The following is a 24,446-nucleotide window of genomic DNA, read 5'->3' as shown; positions in this document are numbered from 1 at the left end:
GTGGCCCTCAATTCATTTCTCGATTTTGGAAGGCTTTCCTGGAGTTGTTGGGAACCACACCAGCAGTCGCCGCAGCCCCTACCACGTTCAAAGTGACGGGCAAAGTGAACGGACGAACAGAACACTAGAGCAATATTTACGTTGTGGTACAAACTACCATCAGGACAACTGGTGTGAATTGCTTCCCTTCGCAGAGTATGCTTACAATAATGCAATTCATAGCAGTACGCAGAAAAACCCATTCGGCGAAATAGTCTCTGGCCGATCCTTCCCGCCATTGCCCCAGCTGCCGGCGGGGGTATTGCAGCCACCAGAATTCAATCAATGGATTTTGTCACTAGCTGAAGGCTGGAAATCAGTTCAGTCTACCTTAAAACAGGCTCAAGAAGCCCAAAAGTTTCAGGCAGATAAACACCGCTCAGAATTCCCCTTACGTGTTGGGGCTTGGGTTTATTTGTCCACTAAAACCTTCCAGACGTGCACAAATACTCAAAACTTGGCAAGAAATTTGTGGGTCCCTTTCAGATTACAAAAGTGATCAATGCTGTTCCTGCTCGCTTAGATCTGCCTAATTCACTAAGTAACATTCATCCCGTCTTCCATTCCAGCTTGCTCAAGGAGGCTCCCGCTTCAGATGCCTGGCACGACCCTCCGGAGACACCCCCGCCAGTTATAATTGATGGACATAAGCATTATGAAATAGATGCTATCCTGGACTCTCGCTTTTTTCGCAAACGTCTACAATATCTGGTGTCATGGGTTGGCTATTCTTCTGGCCATAATCAATGGGTGTATAAGGAGAATATCGATGCCCCCTCTTTAATTGCTGCATTTCACCAAGCTTTTCCGGACAAACCGGGGGAGGGGGAAAAAGAGGAGATTTCTTTTAGGAGAGGCAGAGTGTAAGGATCTCAGTCGTTCTTGTTTCCCTTACAGCCTAACCTGGCCTTGACGGAGATTCTTTTGGCCGGGCGTCCGGCCAGGACCTGCACCAACCTTGTGAGAATGCTTATCTCGCTTTTGCATAGTAGAATTCCGTTCTCATGAGAACGGGGCAGGGGGGATGGGTTAGTCAGCATTATAACCTGTTGTTTGAGCGGGGTTGCTCATTCCTGCCATGTCGTGTGTGTGTGCTTTCCAGGATGTCTGAATAAACAGACTTATAATCAAAAGCCTTTTTATTTCTGCTCTTTGGAATTCCTTACAATAATGAACTCAATCTAGTTACACCATGCTGGCAGGGGCCAATGGGAATTGTAGTCCATGAACATCTGGAGTGTCATAGGTTGGCCACCCCTGATATAGCCTAATCTTGTTAGATTGTGGAAGCTAAACAGGGCCAATACTTGGATGAGAGGTCACCAAGGAAGGCTCTGCAGAGATCAGCAGTAGCAAATCACCTCTGCTTCCCATTTGCCTTAAAAGCCACTCGTTGGGGTTGTCATAAGTCAGCTGCAACTTAACAGTACTTCCCATACACACATCTAAGCAGAAACTCTTCAATAGTATTTACTCTACCCAACTTTGGGTTGGGAAATCCCTGGAGATTTGGGGTGGAGTCTGAGGAGGGCGGGCTTTGGGAAGGAGAAGGACTTCAGTAGGACATAATGCCATAGAATCCACATTCCAAACCAGCCATTTTCTCCACGTGAATTGATCTCTATTGCCCGGATAATATTTATAATCCCAGGAGATCTCCAGCCACTACCTGGAGTTTGGCCACCCCATCACCATGTCCTATACCTAGGATGAATCTAAAATGTTATGAGATGTACCTCTGGCTAGAAGTTAAATAATCTGGTAGAGAAAAGCTAACCCAACACCTAGGCTTTCTTAAGTGCATGGGTATACTTGAATTAGGCCTGACCAGAGTCACCCAGAAGAATGCTGCAAAGTTTGCTCCTAAACTAATCATGCTATGGTGTTCTAACTTCTGTTCATCTACAGATACTTTGTGTGTCTGCAGTTCTGTGTCTGCTGTTCCAATGTGCAGACATTGAATGGAGATGCCTGGAAAAGGAGCCTGTATCCGTTGCTAAGCAACACCCACCCCCAGTAGAACAAATCCCCAAGCACAGCTTGGGCCTACCTGCCTACATCCTTCAATTATTCTCTTGGAGGAAATTTTGCTTGAGCTGGATAGAGAGTTGACCCAAATGTGTTAAGCAAGCCACCCAAAATATGTTCCATCTAATAATTTAATGAACCAGAAACAGCAGAGGTTGCTAGCATCTCTCAGCAAAAAATATGGGCTGACTGTTCTTGCAAGTAGCAAGTTGAAAGCAAGATGCCCTGCCTGTCAGTTCTCATTGTAAAACAGATGCATCCAAAGAGCTGCACCATGCATTTCTAATGACACACATGATGACATGATCTTATCAAATGCACAGATGCTTTGAGTTGTCTAGCCACAGGAACAAAGAAAACTTGTTTCTTCGTTACAGTTTCTATTCTCTTCAAATACTCATTAATTCCAAGGATGAAATGAATATGCCACTTTTGTTTCCAGGAGTGAAAATACCATACTTTCAGCTACCAATAATTTCCTAGGTCTAGCACAGGGGTAGGGAACCTTTAACACTCAAAGAGCCATTTGGACCCGTTTTCCACGGGAAAAGAAAACACTTGGAGCCGCAAATAATTTTTGACATTTAAAATAAAGATAACCCTGTATATACTGGGTTTTTTTAACCTTTTACTCCACTCATTCTGAGAAGCGCATGGATGTGCCCGCCCTGCTGCCTGCAGGGCGGGCAAGGATGGGGCCAGTGGCTTGGCCTTGCCGGCCGCCGGGAAAGCGCCCGCCCCGCTCGAACGGGGTGGGCGAGAGGGGAAGCCCACGGCACTGCCCTGCCGGCCATGGGCAATTGGTGCACCCGCCCTGCTGCCTGCAGGGCGGGCAAGGATGAAGCCGGCAGCTCGGCTCGTGGAGCCGCAGTGCAAGGGCAGAAGAGCCGCATGCGGCTCTCGAGCCGCAGGTTCCCTACCCCTGGTCTAGCAACAGGATTCCAAATGTTCAACAGAGAGCCACCAAGGCATAGTAGTTAGAGTGTCAGACTAGGATCTGGGAAACCCAGGTTCAAATCCCCACTCTGCCATGAAAGCTTACTGGGAGATCTTGGGCCACTCACAAACTGTCATGCTAACCTACCTCACAGGGTTGTTGGGAGGCTAAAATGGAGAAGGGGGGAATGTTGTAAGCCAGTTTGGACCCCTGTTGGAGAGAAAGGCAGGGTATAAATGAAGTAAATAAAGAAATAATTGTGGACACACAAATACAACTTTTGAAGGACAGCTATATACAAATGCTTTGCAGAAAGCCCCACTTTGTGGCAGATATATAAAATTGCTGAATACTTGGCAGGGCTATGCTAAGCAAAGTTGCACACTTAGGACTGCACTGATAGCATCTAAAGTAAGGTCACTTTAGCTATTTCTGCAAGCAGCAAAAGAACCTCTCAAATAAGATGTGTCCTAAACTTTCACAGATGAAGTACGTCACACACCACACATTTAATGTTGTTCTGCAGAGAACCAAGGTCTGTTCTACACAGCACAAAAGAGACATCTATGGGACATCTTTAAAAAGAGATGACTGCTGCTTCTTTTCACTTCACATACCCAAACCAAGACATCTGGGGACGTCTTAAAAAGAGGCAACTGCTAGTTTGGATCCGGACAGCAAAGGTGTCAGAGGGGAAAAAAGGCTTTTTCCTGCCCGACCATTTCACTCTATGGTCAGTTTCACCCTCAGCTTGTGCCTGACATTTTGTGAGCTGCTGAAGGGATTCTTCCTGCTTCCCTTTGCTGAAGGTTGCCCCAGGATGTTTGCTGGTGCAGGCTCTGTCTGATCATAGACACCTTTTCAGCCCCAAAACAACATAGTTGTAGTACTCAACTGGTCCTACTGATTCCAACAATATATAGTTTTTCTCCCCACCCCCCAAAGGAGCTATTGTTGTAGCTATGCAGACATGCATAAGAGAATCTTAGCCACTCGGAGGACTGCTTTACCTTCCATTGAGAAGAAAGCAGTCCTCTGAGCAGCTAAGATTCTCTTATGCATGACTCCATAACTACGATAGCTCCTCGGTAAAAAAGAGAGAGGAAAACTACATATTGCAGGAATCGGCAGGATGAGCTGAGTACTTTTCAGGCTGAAAAGGAGCCTAAGATGGGAGCCTGCAGAGCAAATGTCAGACAGGGAAATGGAGACAGGGAAAATCCCTTCAGTGGCACACAAAATGTCAGACGCAAGCTGAGCAGGAAACTGATCAGAGAGCAAAAAGATTGGGTGAGAAACATAAGATGCCTTCTGAGCTGTGCATTCTACACAGCCAGGCAGGAGACATCTTGCAGGAGGCTTAGGGGGAAAAGGTGCACTTTGAAGCATTCTCAAAAAAGGATGCCTTGAGCTAAAATAAGGCATCCTGAGGACATCTTGGGGAAAATGCTGTGCAGAATTCCTTCCCAAGACATATTTTTAAGTCCTCAGGACATCTTATTTGTGCTGTGCAGAATGGACCCAGTCTGAGCACTATAGTTCACACAAAAATGAACATTCTGTTGGGATAGTCTTGCATTACTGTTAATACTGATCTTGGGTGCCTAAACCCAAGGGATGCTAGTATAGATGAAAATCTTCATTGAAATCTGGAATGATCTTTCATATTAAGATTTCCATGTTTGACCATTTTTAATAGCATGTTCCAAAAACTGGAATCATACTTGCTTACATGCTGGTATATCTAATGCCCTGTCACATCATGTCACTGTACATGATGATGTTCAATGCTGATTGACCTCCCATTTCCCCCAGAATTTTCTACTTTTCCGATACAAGTATATCGTTCCTTAGCAATAAAAGGTTTTCATTTACCCCCTTAAATCAACAAACTGCATGTAGACTTCATTCCTAAAACAGCACCCAGACCTTTTTCTGCAGGGTACAAACAAGATCTAAGCTAACAGCAAACTGGCAAGGCTGCAGGGCTGGAAGCTGTTAGAGTGTTCTGGGAGAGAGCTGTATTCTGGCTTGATGGGTCACAGAATCCTGTTTTAGGCACACATTTATTTGAAAGATTTGAATGAGATATAATAGTCTAAGTTTCAGAGTTTCCCTTACCTATTTTCACACTTCAGAAATAACCATTTTTGTGCTTGTGACATTTAGAATATGGTATTCAATCATATCAGCTTGGGTAATCTCATCAAATCCCTCAATATTACCCTTTGGTACCAACTGCATGTGTATATAGGCACACACAATCTCTCAGTAAACTGATTGAATTGCCCTGCTACTGACATGAGTGCTCCCGTCATGGATCTGAGGGATGCTGCTTGCTGTCTGCCTGTTGGACTCTTTTATAAATTTCAGACAAATGCATCACTGAGGTAACAGACAGTTTATGAGGCAGACATGTTGCTTGCTTGCTTGGTCTGAGAGAGTGCACAGAAAGATAGACTGGGATCCTGGCCACTTTCCCCAAGACATCCTAAACTTGGTACATCTCCTGCATGTCCTGAAACTGCAACTGTGCAAACCTTTTTGGCTGGTGTGGAGGTGGAGTTAAAATATGTGTAGAGACTATTTCTTTAGCTTTAAAGTAAACAACATATTATTCTGTTGTCCAGCTAAAGCATTTTTTATTCCTATGGATTTTAGTTGGAGAGTTACATGCTTACACATTTCTCATCCAAATAAAGAGAATTTAAAAGTCCTCAGTGTTGGCTAGGTGATGCCTGCTTCACTGGTAGCTATTGATTGAAAGCACGATTATACACTTCTATTCTAAAATGGGCAGGAGGGGAGATAAAAAGACTTGCCTGTAAAATACTGTTGCAGCAGAGCAAACTCATTTGGGATCAAGATGATGGAAATAAAGAAAATTGCAGAGTGCCGTTAATGCATTCCTTTGGACTTGGCCCAAGTGCCTGATCAAACTGTGATATTTTCAGTGTGAGGTAGAAACTGATAAACAGAATAAACAGAATAAACAAAAGAGGAAGAAAAGGAGAAAAGGTTTATTCATAGATGCATCTTCTGCTGTTTTCCTATCTTTATATATATAATAAAATAAGGACTTCACATGCTTTACAAGGAATTGACTCACAGGATGAACCTTTATATCTTATGATACCTTATTTATCCCCTTTTGTCTTCAGTATACTGATGAAACTGGTAATTTATGTTGTACTCTAAGTTCAAGTGAAGAAGGGCTTTTTTAAAAAAAACAAGCTACAGAATTCCAACCTACAGGAGTCTGATTAGTTTACCTATTTATTTATTTAAAAGATCTTACTAAGAAGAATGAGCCTGCTGTGAAGGAGCATCTAGGGAGGAGGGGGTCCTTCAAATTTGTAGTCTTGGGTCATGAAGGATGTTGACTGTAAGCATCAGCACTTGGAACTGGAGACAGGAGTTTGGGGAGGATGTGATATCATTTCTCGGCGACATCCTTGGAATTTCCCCTAATCTCGATGGTAAAGTCCATAGAAACTAGGGGACATTCCTAGAGCATCGTTATGGAGGCCACTTTTTCTTACACTCTTCAATTCCTTATGGGCTGGAAACTGGGGCTGGGCACTGGGAATTGTCCTTTTTTTAAGAAAGAAATATTTCCAAAGACATATAGGCTTAAACAGGCCCCACTTGTTCCAAGGCAGAGTGGGGATTTGAACCTGGGTCTGTCAGACCCTAGTCCAATATTCTAATGATTCCACCATACTGGCTGGCTGTCATTATAGAAGATATTGACTATGGCTTTCTTCAGCAGCACTCATAGGCATTTAATCTCTGCTTATCACTGAAGAAGAAAGCTTGAGGGTTACACACAAAGGTACCTTCCCAGGTGGCTCTGGCTTATATGTTTCCCAGTCCTCATCCCTTCGTCTTCAAAGAAGTACAGGTGATGAGCCATGCTGCGAGGTTTCATTTGAAATTTGAATGAACATTTTTAAAAAGCATTTAATATCAAGTGATGTAACATAACATTCAGCCATGGTTCCCACTTTCACTTGGGAAATTCCTGGCAACCTAGGAGCAGTGCCTGGGTGAAGCAGGGTGTGTGGGGGAGGGGAGGAAACTCAGCAGGATGTGATAACATACTTTGAATCTGCTATTTCCTCCAGGAGAACTGATGTTTGGAAATCTGACTGTGGCCCACCTGCAGGATGGCAACTCCATCAGCAAACAGACACAATACCAACAAATTGCTGCCTGAATTTACCCTCCCCAATCTGAAACAGAAGGTACCTCTACTCATATCCTTCCACCCACCTATCTCCTTTCCAAATTCTGGCAACACCATTGTTCAAACTATGTGCAGACCACAACATAAATGTTGTGTACACCCTGCAAATGTTAGTACCCCCTGCAAATATCTGGCAGAATTAAGAGGTATCCAGTTAATTCACACACATATATTGATTTCTACAGACCAAGATGCTTTAAAGACGAGGTTTCTTTCCTTGGTGACTTGGCATGTTTAACAAAAACATGACAGCCATCAACCTGTGGCTGGAGGTCAGCTCTGGTGCTAAGAGCAGTTTGAGGGGAGAAACGGGAGAAAGAAGTTTTAGAACTGTCTCTGGAAGGTTAAGAAGTTCTTGATGACAGTTTAGGGTTTTAGAGAGCTGGACTGATGCACCTTTGAATGCCAGCCTCTACACCTTTTTCATTTCCCAACAGCTTCACATGTACAGTTGTAAAAAAAATTATACTCTCATTACAAACTTCTAATATTCTTTAGAGTTGGCATAGTGCAGTGGTTTAGAGTAACAGATTAGGATCTGGGAGATTCAAATTCAAGTCTCCACTCCTCCATGTAAACTTGCTGGGTAACCTTGGGCCTCTCTCTCTCTCTCTCTCTTTTTTTTCTCTCTGCCTTACTTGCCTCAGAGGTGTGTTGCTATGGACATTAAATGGAAAAGGGGAGAATAGTATTGGAAGTCACTTTGAATCCCTGTTGGGGGGATATGTTGGATACAGATATTTAAACAAAGAAACAAACAAACAAATAAATAATCACAGGGAAGCTGATCTCATAATTGACTTCACAAGATCTACAAGTTGAGGAAATGAGGGAAACAATATACATTATACTTAGTACACTTTACTATATATTTTTTAGTAAAATGTATGTAAATATTTCTTAGTAAAATATATCTAATTTTCAACATGGCAAAATTTGTGGATACCTAAATCCAAGGACTGGACCTAAGAACAGACAAGATAGCTGTTTCTACAAACCTGAAAAAATGTTCCTGGTTTGTAAAAAATAAACATAATTAAAAATATTCTAAAAAAAACAATGGTGGGGGGTGTTAAAACACTTCAAAATAAGGGAATCAGTATATGTAGCTTTAAGAAATGAATGCCCTAACAGTTACTAAAGAGTCCCAATAGTATCACCAGACATCCAGCCCTGGTTTCTGTCAGTAAAAGACAGTGTAAAAGGGCAGGGCCCTTTCCAGGCATGTTTTGGTCATTGAGGTAGAACTCATCATGGCCAAACCTGCCAACAACCACCAGGCAAACCACACGGTTTGCAGGACTCACCAAGGCCTGGCTGCTTTTTACTATTCAACCACCGTTGTCTGATGAAAGCCAATGTGATACAATGCTTAGAGTTTCAGATTATGATCTGCAAGACCCAGGTTCAAATCCTACACTGCCATGAAGTTCATTGGGTGTCTGTGGGCCAGTTGCACATCCTTATCCTAATCTACTGCATAGAGTTGTTGTAAGCATAAGAGGATAAGCTGAAAGCAAGCAAGCAGATAAAGGTAGGTTAGTTGGTGAGAATGACAGAAGGAAGCAGGAAAAGGCTATGGAGAATTTCAGAAAAGGAAAAGAGAAAATAGCAAGGGAGGTTGAAAATTAGATGCCCCTCTACAAGTAGGTCCTGCACCTGTACTCACTAAAAGCCAACTTCCAAGAATTGATTTAGCTCATTTCCTGCAGGAGAACTGCTAATGTTTGAATTTGTTACAGGTAACAAAAAGAACAGGACCTGATGGGTGGGGATATAGTCAGTGATGGGATTCAAATAATCTAACAACCGGTTCAGGTGGTAGGATTCAAACAATTTAACAACTGGTTGTTTACAAGTACCATTTTAATAACCGGTTCTGCCGAAGTGGTGTGAACCTGCTGAACCGCACCACTGGATGTAGTCATTTATTTACTCCATTAGATTTTAAGGTCATGGTAAGATCTGGTGAGCTGACTTTCGGAAGTTCATGAGATTTCAGACTTTGGGAGGTTGGCATTTTAGGTTGCAAGTGTTGAGTTTATTGGTTAATATAGCAGAGTTTTGCCCAGTCATGTAAATGTGATGCTGAGTGCAGTCAAGTCAGTCTTCCCAAGAAGTAAATTACAAAAGGTAAAACTTACAATTATTCAAGTAGATTCTGTTCACATTCTTGTTGCAAGAAAGATAGAAGTCCTAATCTAAAGAATATACTTAGAACATAAGAACATAAGAACATACTTCTCTATACAAGTGACCACCTATTGCAGCATTAAGTGAATGCTGAGTGAGGATAGGGAATATTTGCTTCTACAGGAAGGACTTGGAGATGCATCTGACTCCACGTATGTCCATGTGGAAAGAGATGAAGAGCAATGGCTATTGAGTCAGAACAAGGAGGGCAGCTTCCAGGAACAGACAAAGCAAGGAACATCCCAAGAGATAACACTAAAAACACAATTTAGACATGCTGTGTCACTGTCTCCAACAACAAGAACCTGCTATAAAGGAAAACAGTGTTCTTAAGATTAATAGTTGTCTGCAAGCATAGGAATAAAACAGACTACATGTCCTACATTCCAGAAACGACAACCAGTCTACCACTTAATGTTTGTTTTAAAGTCTCGGTGTTCTTGCCAAATGCTCATTGATTCTCCTCCTGTTACAAGTGAAAAGCAGATTCTGTTAACTTTTTTTAAGGACTTGTTATTTATTGGTTCCCTGTATTTTGTAATTTTAAATAAGAAAGGCAAGACAGAAAGTTTCAAATAAATGACAATAAAGTGCTTTTTAGTAGGATCATTTCAAAAAGGTTTCCAATTTAAGTTTTTCCCATTCCAACCCAGAAATTAATGTTCTTTGTACTGAGATATTAATTTTTCACCTGAATCCTACAAACTTCTCATTAAAGAGGCTGATACTGGTTTCCAGATCTCTTTTGGTAAATTCTTCTGTTTGCAGTTTCTATTTGCATGCTCCAATCCAACCACAAATATTAATGATATTTAAACAACTCTTCATTTCAAAATAAACTACCCCAAATACTACATCCCCATACTCTGGAGACAGTGCTCTGAAAATGTCAGATGAACAGGGTTACAATTCTTTTGCTGTACCAAAATACCCAGGACATGGAAAGTCACATTGACAGTCAGAAGAGTGACAGGTAAAGCCTTCATTACCACAACTCAGTCATTATGGGTGTGGTGGCTTCACTAAATAACTACCAGGAGATCAGTTGGCCATGATGCAGGAGCCAGGTCAGACACGAAAGTTGGGCACCTTGCAGCAGAACAGCTAAATGCCTGCTGGTCACAGCAAGTGTTTGTTGTATTATAGTCTTGGCTCGTGGTTGGCACTGAAAATGGAATCCATCCTTGCCTCTCCCCTCATTGAAGAACAATCTGAAAAAGCCAAAAGAGCAGTCAGTCATGAGTTGCAACAGACAGCATGTGAGTTCAAGTGCTTTCCATATGGTGATGATCTATAGGTCTGTTGTTTCCTTTGGGTGACACTCTTGTCTTCTGATTCTAGGCCAGGGGTCTGCAACCGTGGCTCTTATGATGTTCATGGGCTACAATTCCCATCAGCCCCTGCCAGCATGGCCAATTGGCAGGGGCTGATGGGATTTGTAGTCCAGGAACATATGGAGAGCCGCAGGTTGCAGACCCCTGTTCTAGGCCTTCTGTTTGACGGAATACACTGCCACATCCTCCACCTCTGAAACGGTGCATTATTTCTGGATCCACAAATAAAAACAGAATGAGGAATGTCTTAAAGCAGCAGTCTCCAACCTTTCAAGGCTTGTTGACACTTTTGGAATTTTGAAAGGTTGTGTGTGCACCAATTTATTTATATATGTATACAAGAACCCCCAAGTTTGGTAACGGTTGGGCCAAAGGGTCCAATTGTATTGGCCCCCAAATGGAGGAGAAATGTGGGCCCATAAAATTGTACCCCCAGACCCAATCTTGATCAATCTCAGGGGTTCTTCTAAGGAGAGTCACCACCAGCTACATTGAAAATTTGGTGCCTCTGCCTTAACCCACCCCCCCACCCCACCGACTTGCAAAATTCCTTTATAGGCTTCAATAGAGGCATTTTGCCTCCCTTAAAACCTATGGGGAATCCTGAAAAACTGGAAATTTTTCAGCTTTTATTGAATCAACTTTTTTGGCTCCAGTCAACAACAACAACAACAACAACAACAACAACAACAACAACAACAACAACAACAACAGATCTTTATTAGGCATAAATGCTGCCCCCTTTTTATTCTGCATATCCAAATGAACACCCTTAGTGGCAAGACCACCCCAAAATGGCTACCCAATGACACAAAGTTAAATATGAATGATTACTGCCCCCTCCTTCCTGGTTTGCAAAAGAATAGCAGGACATGAAGAGAGGGAGAAAGGGGAAGGGAAGAAAAGGATAAAGGGGAATTGGATTCACACACTGACTAAGGAAAGCCTGGGTGCTTATCAATTCTCCTGATCTTCCAATGGCTACAGCTGCTATTTTAGCCATGAAAAGCCCTTTTCATTTGAGTGAGGGCAGCAAACTGATTTTCAGTGGCCCAGCCTACTTTTTTAAAGCTCAGGAGGCATCAGGGAAAGTACTAGCGGGTGCCATGGTGCCTACACCCTTAAAACAAACTTCAATATGAATAATAACAAAAGCATTTTATACAGTGTACTCTAAGGCTTGTTCACAAACTAGGTAGGTCATGTGATTTTAGGGCAAGTCCAACAGTAAACTGCTCTATGTTACACTCCCCTCCCTCCTATCTATCCCACCAAATCACCTGTAATTTCCCAACCCAGAGTTGGCAAGTTTACATCATGCATATGGGTTGCCATGTCCCTCCTGGCCACCAGTGGCAGGGTTGCCAAGTCCAGGTTGGGAAATTCCTGGAGATTTGGGGATGGAGGCTGGGGAGGAAAGGGATGTCAGTGGGGAACAATGCCATAGAGTTCATCCTCCAAAGCACCCAGCTTCTCCAGGGGACCTGATCTCTGTAGTGTAGGGATGAGCTGTAACTCTGGGGGATCCCCAGGTCCCACCTGGAGACTGGCATCCCGAGTCATGTGCCATTTTACTTACAGGCAAGCTTGATATTAATCAAGAGGGAAATCTGAGGATAATATGGTCTACCTTGCCTGTGTTAACCTGTGAAAATAGTTCCTATGTGGCTAGGCCCCCAAAACAGTATGTGGATCTACTGCATGGGCCTCACTTGCAGAATCAGCAGTCACCAGGGAAGGGTTTCTAAAATGATGTGAGAAAGTCAGTCCGGTTCATTCCACAGGATTGGGCCATTTCAGATCATTGAGATGACTACTGATAAGCAGGGCTTGAGTAACTTGTCAAAGGCAGTGCTGAGGAAAATAGTATCCTCCTCAGTGGGATTTTCATCTTGATCAATTTAGCCAGCCAAATGGAAACTTCTCCTGTAGATACATAAAAGGTAACCAAATGTTTGCTTTACATTTGTGCAGTGAAACAAATATCAGGGGAAGCAGTGTGACTCAGAATCTGGTCTTTGCTCCTAAACTATGCCAGTTGTGTATACGTGCAAATGTATATAATTCTCCCCTCCTGCCTTTTTTTACACCCATTTACAGGTTTTGCAAACATTAGACAGCTACAGCACATATAGCAGAGGAAGCATACCAAATGGCAGAACTTGCTATTACAAATGGATGCTGAGTTTTGTTCAAAACTGCTGCCATCATGATCAGCAGAATGTGCGAAAGGAGCGTCTACATGGTGCAGGATTTCCAAGGGAGCATAATGCCTCTCTACGCACTGAAGCACTTTGTGTGCCTTTCCTGTGGGGCTGCTTGTGAGGGACACCTGCTGCTGCCCTCTGACTTTAGCTTCGGCTGTGGCAGTTGTTTGCCTTGTGAGAAGGCGGCTGCCAGTTGGTTTCATTCTTTGCTGATGACTGGAGTTCAGATTCCCTATTATGAGTTTTGCTGAAAGACAAGGACGTTACCATGGACATGAGGAATTCACGACATAGCTCTGAAGATTGTAGATTAGATGTTGAATAGGAACAGAAGAGAGAAGGGTACTGACTTGTGGGAGGGGAGTGAATAAATACAGTTTGTGCCATTTTTTCCCACTTGGACGATTTTTTCCTGATTGAACACGAACAATTTAAACATGCCTCTGCTGGGGTCAAAATAGGCACATCAAGAATAAGTGCCCGTGACTGAACAATTCTCCATCTTGCTTCAAGGTACTCTGGCAAATCAATTTAGCTCTTTTTATACCAAGCTCTTATTTCGGTGGTCTGTGCTCTCCCTCCCAACATCATGTCAATAACATGGTGTGTATTTGTGGTAAAGGATCAGATCCTACCACTTTACTAAGCTAAGGGCAATGTGTTTTGCCAGTACAAGGGTCTTCTTTTCATGCAAGAAACTCTTCCACTGGTACCCCATACCAATGGAACACACAGTTGTCCTTTCCAGATTTTCCACATCGTGGTTTCAGTTTATTTCAAGTTGGTGCCGGACCCTCCCCCGATTAAACCTCCCCATGTCTGCCACTCTTAAAGGGTCACTGCCACACCACCAATGCCGCTGCTTCCAGAGCAGACCCAGAAAAGGCCAAATAGCAGCCGTTGCATACAGGCTGGCAGAAAAACCTGCAGCCCTGCCGTTTGCTTCCACCCGGAAACAGCTGCCTTGTTAAAAAAAATTATGCCGTTTACCAGATGGGGGAGGGCACCACGCCCCTACCCCCCAGTGATGGGGAAGGGACAACTGTGCTGCCTTTAGCTGAGAAAAACAATCCAATTCAACATGTAACCAAACTGCAGCTCTAGCTCTAACTTTATATGTCCCAGCAAGACTCTGGAACTTAATTGACTTAATTGACTCAAATTTTATTACCTCGTGGAGTATGAATACCTAATACACAGCAGGCAAAATCTCATTTTGGAAAAGAGACCTTCAGTCAGAAAACATGTTCTTTGAGGCCTATGCAGAGAGAGAGGCCTGAAACAGCCCTTGTTCAGAAAAGGCCTAAAATATATCCCTTTTTAGGCCTTTTAAAAAGTTTTGCACAAGGCACGGAGATGGCAGCCCAGCATACTTTAACTTTGCAGTAAACCTAAAAACATCTGGGAATGCCCACGCACAGCTACTATCGTCACATAGTCCAAAGTGACAATAACTGAGGAACTGCCAAAGGAATGGAGATGCCCTCCAAAGTGGAGAATTATGGAGGTCATTCATGCTCCTACAGGAATTGTGAATGTTGAATATGCCAGAAACAGAGCCACTAGGCAAAAATATACAGACAGGAGGGGGAAAGCTATAAGACAGAGGTTCATCAAGTTGCAGGTGAGGAACACAATTCCGAAGGCAGAAGGGACACATACAGTACATTTAATGTTATTTTTGAAAGCCTCAAGTAAGCTCTAATGCAAATAGATTAATAATATCCTTGCGTTGCTAATGTGGACTCTAAACCTTATACAAATACCTGGTAATCTGAATTGCGACCCACTGTGCATTCTAACCAGAGTTACACTCATCTATGTCTGCAGAAGTCAATGGGCTTAGAGAGGTGTACCTAGAAGAGGAGGGCAATGACAAACCACCTCTACTGCCTGGAAAACCTGATGACCTGATGACCTGATGGTACTTTTCACATACCCAGCTCTGCTTAGGACAATTTTATTCAGCCTTGTTAATGAGGAGTAACAGTCTGATTATGCATGGTAAGGTTCTCGTGACTTCAAAGGGAATTGGCCAGGGAGTCTTTGTTTTGGGACATGTTCGGTCTTATTACCCACTGCCCTGTTTGCAGCAGGGCAGGCATTACCCATCAACTAGCCTTTTGCTTGTGTTCGAGGGGGGTGGGGCAGGGGAGAAGTTTTCAGGGGGTTTCTATTGTGTGTGCGTGCTTTAATTTTTAATATCATCATTAATTTTTATCTTTAATCTTCTCAGTAGATTGACGGGCTTTTCTTGGTGTGGTCTGGAATCACTGATTGCTTGCGTATACAGCTATGAGGCTATCCCAGTTGTATAAAACTGTGCCGTGTATAAAACTAAGTTGTGTATAAAACTATGAGGTTATCCCAGTTTGTTGGGTAAATTGGGTGTTTGGAATGAACGACTAGTCTTATTATTTTTATATTTTTTTCAGTGTTAGTATTGATTTATCAAGCTATCAGCATGGTTATTTAATGTATTAAAATCTAAAGATATACAAGAGCGAGCAGGCCATGAGCAATAGAAATGATATGGCAGGACAAGGAATGGGAAAGAGTCAGCAACAGGGAGGAGGGTGAGGGGGAAGCGTGCAAAGTAGGGTGAGGGAGTGTGTGTGTGGGGGGGGGTAAGACTAGGCAGGCTGGCTGTGGGCAGAGGTAAGAAATCTGGAGCAAAGATGTGCCCACTGGCAAATCTGGCAGCAAAGCAAAATTAAAAGCATGCAATAAGTGGATTTGCTTGCTGTGGAGAGCATGGAAAGTGAAAGTGGGGCTACAGGAAATACATCTGTACAAGAAATCTTGCCATGGAGAAAATTCATCTTCACCATGCAGCAAACATCTTGTGTGTAATCGGCCACAATCTCTCAGCGTTCTCTGCTTTTAGAAGCAAGGCTAATAATTTTAAAACAGGTGAAAATTATGTCCTTACTGGGCCCCATAAGATATAGTCTAGGGTCTAGGGTCCATTATATACAGCACAAATAAGATGTCCTGGAAACATCTTTTAAAAAGCCACATCCTAATTTTTCATTTGGACAGCACAGACAAAAAAGAAATCAGAGGAGAAAGAGGCTCCCCCCCCCCTGCCCGCCATTTCCTCCCACCTGAGTTTAAAGCTGTCACACCTTTTATGGTACTGCTGGAGGTTTCCCCAGGACTTTTGCTCTGCAGGTGCCACTGCTGGGTGCCTTTTCAGCCCAAAAAGTACACGATTGTACTCAGCTCATCCTGCTGATTCCAACAATATATAGTTTTCCCTTTTTATTTTTGAGGAGCTGTCTTCAAAGACATGCAGATACAATATGAAAATCAGCGTGGATTCTGAAATCGTATGAACACTGATAAATAAATGTGGCCGATTTTCCTTCAAGCCTTTCATGAGCTGCAGAAAGATAGGCTTTGGCTTCAGACTAAGTTTTCTGATCCTCCAGTTTTTCTTGAAGGAGTCACCACTGATAAATATAAATGAAAAACTGTCATCAGTTAAGGATAGACCAGACCAGTGCTTAGACAACAGCGATGGGAGAGCCTATTGCATTATGTGTCCTTCCATACAGAAATGGATGTTTATTTACTTACTGCAAGTACAAGTTCCAGATTTTTCAGGTTCTATTCCCAGAAAGCTCAAATTGTTTAAATCTATCACCTATGAACTCTCTTATGCTGATCTTAATTCCAGTGGGGGTGTTGCTTGTAAAATGTTGGCACCCCACAAGCCCAAATGGCTTTTCTCTCAACGTAGAAGGTAGTGATCTATGGAAGAAACAGACTATTTCTGTGACTCATTTCAGGAAATATAAGTTCCCGGGGAGGGGGAATGGAATGCTACCTTAATGCTCAAACAATCTTCAGTGGTCTTGAAGAAGAAAGAATGAGTGGCAGAGGCAATAAATAAGTAAAAAGATCCACCGGGAATGGCTAATTTTGTGGCTTCTAAACAAGACATTCTCACAGTAATTTTGTGGCAGAGTTGACTTCAGTCAGTTTCACACCTGTTCTGAAATGGTTTTTAACCTGTGGGTGTGTTTTGGGTTACTTTCTTATTATCTGGACCATTAGGAAGTTTGCATTTATCTGTTATCATGCACAGACATAATTGCATTTTGGACTTTGTGCCTCTACATATGACAAAAGGATTACTGGGATGTAGCTCAGTTTCTGTGTGATTTAATGAAAATGCTGTTTGCTTGTTTTACAGATGCTGAAGTTGGACTGTTGCCATGGAATCTTGTTTTTTAATCTCTCTCTCAATAGGTGCTTTTATATTATCTTTTTGGGCAATGCAGAGGTTAAACTCACAGTAAAAGTATCCTAATTTTCTGCCTGTTGCCCTTAATATAGTTTTACTCTTAACATCAAAATCATATTTACGGTTATCTTCTCGAAGCATGGTCTGGGTTGAATCAAATCCAATTAAGAAAAACCCATTGTAAAGGATTAGTCAACAACTGTAATTTTTCAAAAATGCCAATAGTCCAGCACTTTGAAAAAGCCCTCAAGATGATAACATAGAAAATGTCAGAATGCTTTTCAGAAATATCCTCTGTATTCTGTGATATATGAACAGTGGCTTTGATTGAAAAAAAGTTAATGTGGAAAATCCATTTATCCTTTATTGCAAGAGCTTCTATAATTTCTGCCACTAGGTGGCACCAGTATTTTAATGTTGTCTCTTGGGTTGCTTATTCGTTTTCTTTTTAGCAAACGTTTAGGGCATGACTCTAAACGTTTCAATGTTTGTAAGCAATGTCATCAGTGTACCACCATCTATTCTGGGCCGTAGTGCAGTGACATGTTCACAGACAGCTATTTAGTGGAACAGTGGTTGTAGAATGTTTGCAGTCCTAACTGTTTCAGGGAGTGGAATACTGAGATTTTTATCCCAGCAAAACAGACCCTAGCCCCTAGACTCTAGACCCAGCAAAAAAGATTCAGTGTGGGGAAGAAGTCTCCAAAGTCTCAAGGTATAGTGGAACAGGGAATTTAGAGGCAAGGTGACTTAAGGCAGGGTGAAGAATAGGCAACACACTGAAAAACAGGAAACTGAGGGAAAGGTAGGCAAAAGACAGGAAAAAGACAAAGAGAACAGGCAACAGGTAAAAAGGAACGAGAGAGAGAGGGAACTCTGAAGAGAGCTCAAGGTCAGGAAAGACCAGGGTTGGCACCAAAGTGTAGTAGGCTAATGTTATGGTTATAGTATCAGATAAGTTTGTATAGGGTTATTGTTGCCAACCTCCAGGGGGTGGCTGGAGATCTTCCACTATTACAACTGATCTCCAGTCAGATCAGTTCACTTGGAGAAAATGGCTGCATTGGAAGGTGGACTCTATAGCACTACCCCATTGAAGTTCCTTCCCTCCTGAAACCCTGGCCTTCACAGGCTCCACCCCAAAAAACTTCAGGTATTTTTCAACCCAGAACTGGCAACCCTAAATAGGGTAGTAGTTAGAGAGTTTGACTAAGATCTGGGAAACCCAGGTTCACAGTCACCCTTCTGGTGTTGAGCTTAGGCGAGTTGCTCTCCCTCAGCCTAACTTATTTCACAGGGGTGTTGTGAGGATGACATGGAAATGAGAAAGCTCAGAGCTACTTGAAAGAAGCATGGGATAAAAACGTACCAAATAACTAATTTACCAGGCCCAGTTTCATTTATTTATTTTACTTAATTGATTTACAGGGAACAGGGACATGGGGGAGGTACTGGCATATTCTCCTGTATCCCCCTCTCTACATTATTTCCACTCTCCTCATGGGAACCCCATGTTTGCACTTTTTCCTTGCTTCATTTTTTCCCAGTATTTTTTGTTAGGGTTTATTAGACCCAACATTTTTTGGGAAGGCCAAAAAATTTCCAGAATACCTATAATGTTTTTTTTCTCTATCCATTTTTTTTCTCCATTAAAGTCTATGGGAAATTGGCAGGGGTGGGCCCTCTGGGGTATTTTTTTTAAAAGATAGAGGCACCAAATTTACAGGACAGTGACTGGTGACTCTCCTTAGAAGAACCCCCAAGTTTGGTGAAGTTTGGGTCAATCCAATTCTATGAACACCCAGTTTTCCTCCATTGCTCCTAGAACCGGACCTCCTGATTCCATTTTAATAAATCACATTAATTAGATTTTGTGGTGTCTGAATTCAGGAGCTTGGATCTAAATCCAGTACTTTGGCCTTGCTTGGCTACAGCTACCAGGTTGTTTTCTGAAACTCACCTTGTAATTATCCTACCTTGCAAGGATGGCTTCCTTGATTTTAGCCCTAGGAGGGTCAGAGGTTTGTCCCTTTGTCTCTGGCTGACTGGGTAGAGAAAGGGCCTGATGGCAGGTTACCTACTGAGCCGCGAGGAGTCACATTTCAGTGTTTTGAATTTGTCCTGTTAACTGCTCCCATCTCAGAAATGCTCTTAGATTAGACACTCTTGACAACAACCTCGAGACAGGCCCTCAAGATGTTCAGGAATTACCACTCATTTCTAAAATACAGAGATCAATTCCAGTGGAGAAAATGGCTGCGTTGAAGGGTGAACTCCATGGCATTATACCCTACTGAGGTCCCAAATCCCACCCCCAGGGCTTTGCCTCCCAAATCTCCAGATGAGCTCAGGCGCTAATTAGAAGGCACCTCTGGTGTTCTCGGGGCTGATTACACTTGACTGCCCCTGGTTCTCATCCCCTTATCCCAGTTTCTGCAAGGCCCCATTTTGCTGAGTTTCAGTAAGGAAACTTCCATCTTGAATAAGCCTCTTGCCTGAATTAGTGTTTGAATAGAATGAGAAACTGCAGTAAGAGACCAGTTTCTTGTCTGTTGGCAACCATACTTGCATCCCAACACCTAAGTCAATCCACCCACTAAAGTCTGATACCTTCCTCTAGTAAGTGGCTCTTCCCTGGAGACCAAGCAGCAAGGGAGCCTTAAGAGGCAGACAAAGCCAAGAAGCAGGGCAGATGTGGACTAGTGTTTCACATCTTGATTTGAGTAAACCAGTCAGTTCTAGGACTACACACTTGTACTCATTAAAAGTTTCTCTGGGCACCATGAAAACTGACACCAATTTCTTTCTTAAGATGTTCTGCTAATATATTCTAGGGCCCCAGTTCTGTTGTTCTCCTCAACACCTTTGGGAGCCTGTTTTAGGTGACAACTGCCACTCAATCAGCAGTACCTCATGTGAAAATTGGAAGATTCACACCTTTCTAATCATCAGGATGACAGCAAGACTTTTCCCCCCTGCTTTGTAAGATGGCTTCTAACAAATCACTTTTGATCAGGTTTTTGTCATGTTGACCCACTGACAGAGACAAAAAAAAGTTGGAGATTTTTCTTTTGTCGGCCTACCTCAACTTAATTAAAATATGTACTAAGCTTTTGAACTACACAGAAATTCTCGATCAAAGGAAAACAAAATATACTGGATGACTGGCTGTTATACATCCAGATGGTGTTTTATTTTGTCCTTGGAAGAAAAAAAATTGTGAGGCAGGAAAATTTGGCAGGCTCAGTGGTGTGGCTTTGCAGGCTAGCAATCTTTTTATTGGCTTTGCTCTGTGGCCTTAAGCAGCAAGTTAACATATAGACAATTATTCTTGGTGGACTTTAGTAGTAGGGAAAGCATTTCCTGATTAAGGTGTTTGTTAGATTTCTTTCACAGGCAGAGATATAGGGCTAGTAAAAGGGATGACATTTTTTAGGGTTGCCAGGACAACTCCATTTTGTATACACTACATCCACCTTCTGTTAAGGGATCCTTTTCTCTTTTGCATCAGGCAAAAATTGGTTTTCATCTGTCACAGAGAGAAAATATGGAGTGTCAGCAGAGGAGGCAGAATTGTATCTAATTCAGTGATACTAATTGCAGTACAATATTAGGATTTCTCTGTATGTGTTATTTCTGTAGGTTGTGTGCCTACGTTGCATCTCCACCACCCCTTACACATGAGTTTTACTCCCTCTAGTAGTCACTTTGAACTTTCTAAGCTGTCTCTCTGGTTTTGGCAAGCACTTTTAACCGGCTATGGTAGTAAGCCCCTTTCCCCCACCCGAGAAACAGCTATGAAAGGTCGAAGTGACCACTAGAGGGAGCACCACACATGTGGAAAAGGGGAAAAATGCATTAGGAGCACATAACTAACAGAAACAACATATGGAACCATTCTGGAACCAGGAACAATGTTTACCACACTTGGTATCTGGCTACCAGCACATTAATCAAGAACCCCTAGAATTATGTGATTTAGCCCAAGCAGAATCAATTCCCTTCGCAGATCCCTAAACTCTGTATTTGTGCTCATGTGTGATTCATTTCCTTGTTCATTTCCTACCTTAGCCTACACGCCCCAATGATCCATTTGAGAGGAAGATGGCACCCAACGCACCACTGGATTGCACCGTAGCCATCATTTGCAACTGGATTCCCTATGTGAGCAAAATGATCCAGTTGCAAGTGATTACTACAGTACAATGGTAGTGCAATAGTCCATGATTGATGCAACTTAGTTGTCTGCCAGCACATTTTTCTGATCAGGCCAAGTCTGCTTCCAAGCACAAACACTCCTCGTCTAGAAACATCCTCATTTTAAATTTATTGGGAATTATTTCCAGGATCCTGAACTTCTCCCTTGTCCAGTTAGGTTATATATCTGAGCCTCTGCCTTCTCCTTTCCTCTTTCCAAGCCTCAAAAGAACAGACTCTTTTGTCACTGGGCTTCTGGGACTGAAACCTCCCCAATGGATTCTTTTGGGGAAGCCAGCATGCGTAGCAGTTTGATTCCCCACTTCTCCACATATGCATCAGACTCTTAGCTGGCAAACTGGATTGGTTTCCCCGTTTCTCCACATAATGCCTGCTGGATAACCTTGGGCTAGTCACAGTTCTCTAAGAACTCTGTCAGCCCTACCTATCTCACAAGGTGTCTGTTGCGGGGAGAGGAAGGGAAAGAGTTTGTAAACTGCTTTGAGATTCCATATGGTTGAGAACAGACAGCTATAAATCCAAACTCTTCTTCTTTTGACTGACTGCAAACCACTCAAGTCTGTTTAAGGCCCCATTTGCCACGAAGGCCTGCGAATTTGTCTCCTCCCTCTTGGATTACTTGCTGCCTAAACACCCCCAAACCTCCTCAGACCTGTATGGATTGCAGTTATAGCCAGCTTTGCTTTCTGCTTTCCCTGTCTCACTGGGCTTTTGCCTCCCCTCTTGGATGGAGTCATATTATGCTATCTGACTTCACTGCTTTATATCTTGTAATCCTCCTTGAGTCTCAGTGTGAAATTTGGATTATAAATAAAGCAAGCAAGCAAATAAATGTAACGCTGGGATAGGGTTTTGAACATTCAGGTGGACCTGGAGATTGTCCAGAATCAGGGCCACCTTATCCATTAGGCACTTTAGGCTCATTGCTCAGGGCCTGTGGAAGTTTTAGGGCCTATGAAAACTGGATTAACAAAAAACAAAAACAAAACAGGAATTGGGAAGAAAATAACATTCCAAATAAAGCCATTTTGTATTTTTATCTACAAAAAAACTGACATCTGTTTTTTGATGGATATGCAGATTTTGAGGCCCATAGAGAGCACCAGGACAGTTTTTGGAATGGTGTCTGTCTGTCCCTAGGGCAGTGATGGCGAACCTTTTTGAGACCGAGTGCCCAAATTGCAACCCAAACCCCACTTATTTATCGCAAAGTGCCAACACGGCAATTTAACCTGAATGCTGAGGTTTTCATTTAGAAAAAAATGGTTGGCTTCCTCTCCCTTTGCCCCACCTACTTGAGCAGGGGCCAGCCTGCTCTAGCCTCTCTAGCATCTCTGCCTCCTCTGCGCCACCCCCCCCTTGGGCAGCAGCTACCTGGAGCACAGGCACCAGGCCCACCAGTCGAGTCCTCCTCACCACGGTGCGCGCACGTCGTGCTCAGTGGCCCAGGCCAGCCTAGATGTGTGTGTGTGTGTGTGGGAGGGTGATTTTCTGCCCTCCGCATGACGAAATCTGTGTGCGTGTGCCCACAGAGAGGGCTCCGAGTGCCACCTCTGGCACCCGTGCCATAGGTTCGCCATCACTGCCCTAGGGGCAATGCAGGAACTCTTGAGAGCCTAGGGCACATGAAAATCTCAATGTGGCCCTGCCTAGAATTACAGCTGATCTTCTGGCAACTCAGAACAGTTCCCCTGGAGAAATGGAAGCTTTGAAGGGTAGATCCAATGGAATCATATCCTGCCTGAGCTCCCTCCTTGCCCCAAATTCTGCCTGCCCCAGGTCTGCACCCAAATATCCAGGAATTTCCCACACCAGAGCCATACTGGGATGCCTGGATTCGGCTCTTCAAGTGAGCTTTCTAGTGTTTGGCATTGAAAATGAATGTTAGATATTGTTTTGCTTGCTTGTAATTTGCCAATTCTTTGGTCCAGATATTTGTCTTGTCCAATCTAAATTAACTTTATTTCTGGCTTCATTCTGTCTGGATCTTGGTGCTCCTTTCAGGGTCTTGGGGGCATCTCACCATTTAGGGATCTGTAGCTCGATTCAGATATAACTTGGAGGCATGTTTTATCTGTGATTAGCTTGTAAATACAGAATTCATCTTGTAGGGTTACCACTGAGATCCTTATTGGTCTCAGAAAATGCTGGTTTTATTGCATTTGTTTTGTAACCAGGAAGGCCATTGCCTGGGGGCAAGACTGGATGTCTTGCTTTACACACTGCAGAAAACCACAGTTAAGACTAACTGTGCAGCCCTACACTGAGTTGCTCTCTTTGTGTCCATTGATAGCAATGTAATTAAAAGGATGCAGCATTTTAGGGTCACACTGCAACTGTGCCAAATTTGGATGCTGGTTTGATGGATCCTAATAAACCATGATTAGTAAAGTGGCCCCCACTGAGACTATCACAATAAGCATAGTATAATTAAACTATAGTTTTGCATGGTATCTGAAGTATTTTGACTGGGGCTTAGATGGGTATAACTCTGCTTAGAATGGTACTGATAATGTGGCTGTTTAAGTATTACATAAAACCCACTGAATAAAGTCTATAATATAATGGAATTTTTAATTAATCTATAATTGCACCTTATTTGCTGTACCATCAGTATTTTTTAACTTAGAATGACCTCGTTCACCTTTAGCTTCTCTCGCAGCTGAGTAATAATGTGATGAATATTGGTTATTTCTTTTTCTGTATATCTTTTTATTCTTTGTTCAGCTTGTCGTGTTGAATGTTAATGAAAGAATGTCTGACTTAAATTCTGTAAACACAGCTCTGAGGTCATTTCCGGACACAGCCAAGGACACATTTCCTCATTATTATTCTGGGAAAGGCATTTAATGAGTACCTTGGACGGGCCAAAACTCTCTTAAGAAAAGAAGCAGGAAGGTGGCATTTTCGGGAATTCAAGATGGGCTTAGAATAATGAGAGTTATGGAGACAAAGATAATGAGATGCAGCAAAATACAACTTATAAAAG

This window comes from Sphaerodactylus townsendi, linkage group LG06, assembly GCF_021028975.2.
Source record: "Sphaerodactylus townsendi isolate TG3544 linkage group LG06, MPM_Stown_v2.3, whole genome shotgun sequence".
Classification (NCBI taxonomy): domain Eukaryota; kingdom Metazoa; phylum Chordata; class Lepidosauria; order Squamata; family Sphaerodactylidae; genus Sphaerodactylus; species Sphaerodactylus townsendi.
The sequence above is the reverse complement of the archived record's forward strand: the minus strand, read 5'-3'. Positions refer to the sequence as shown.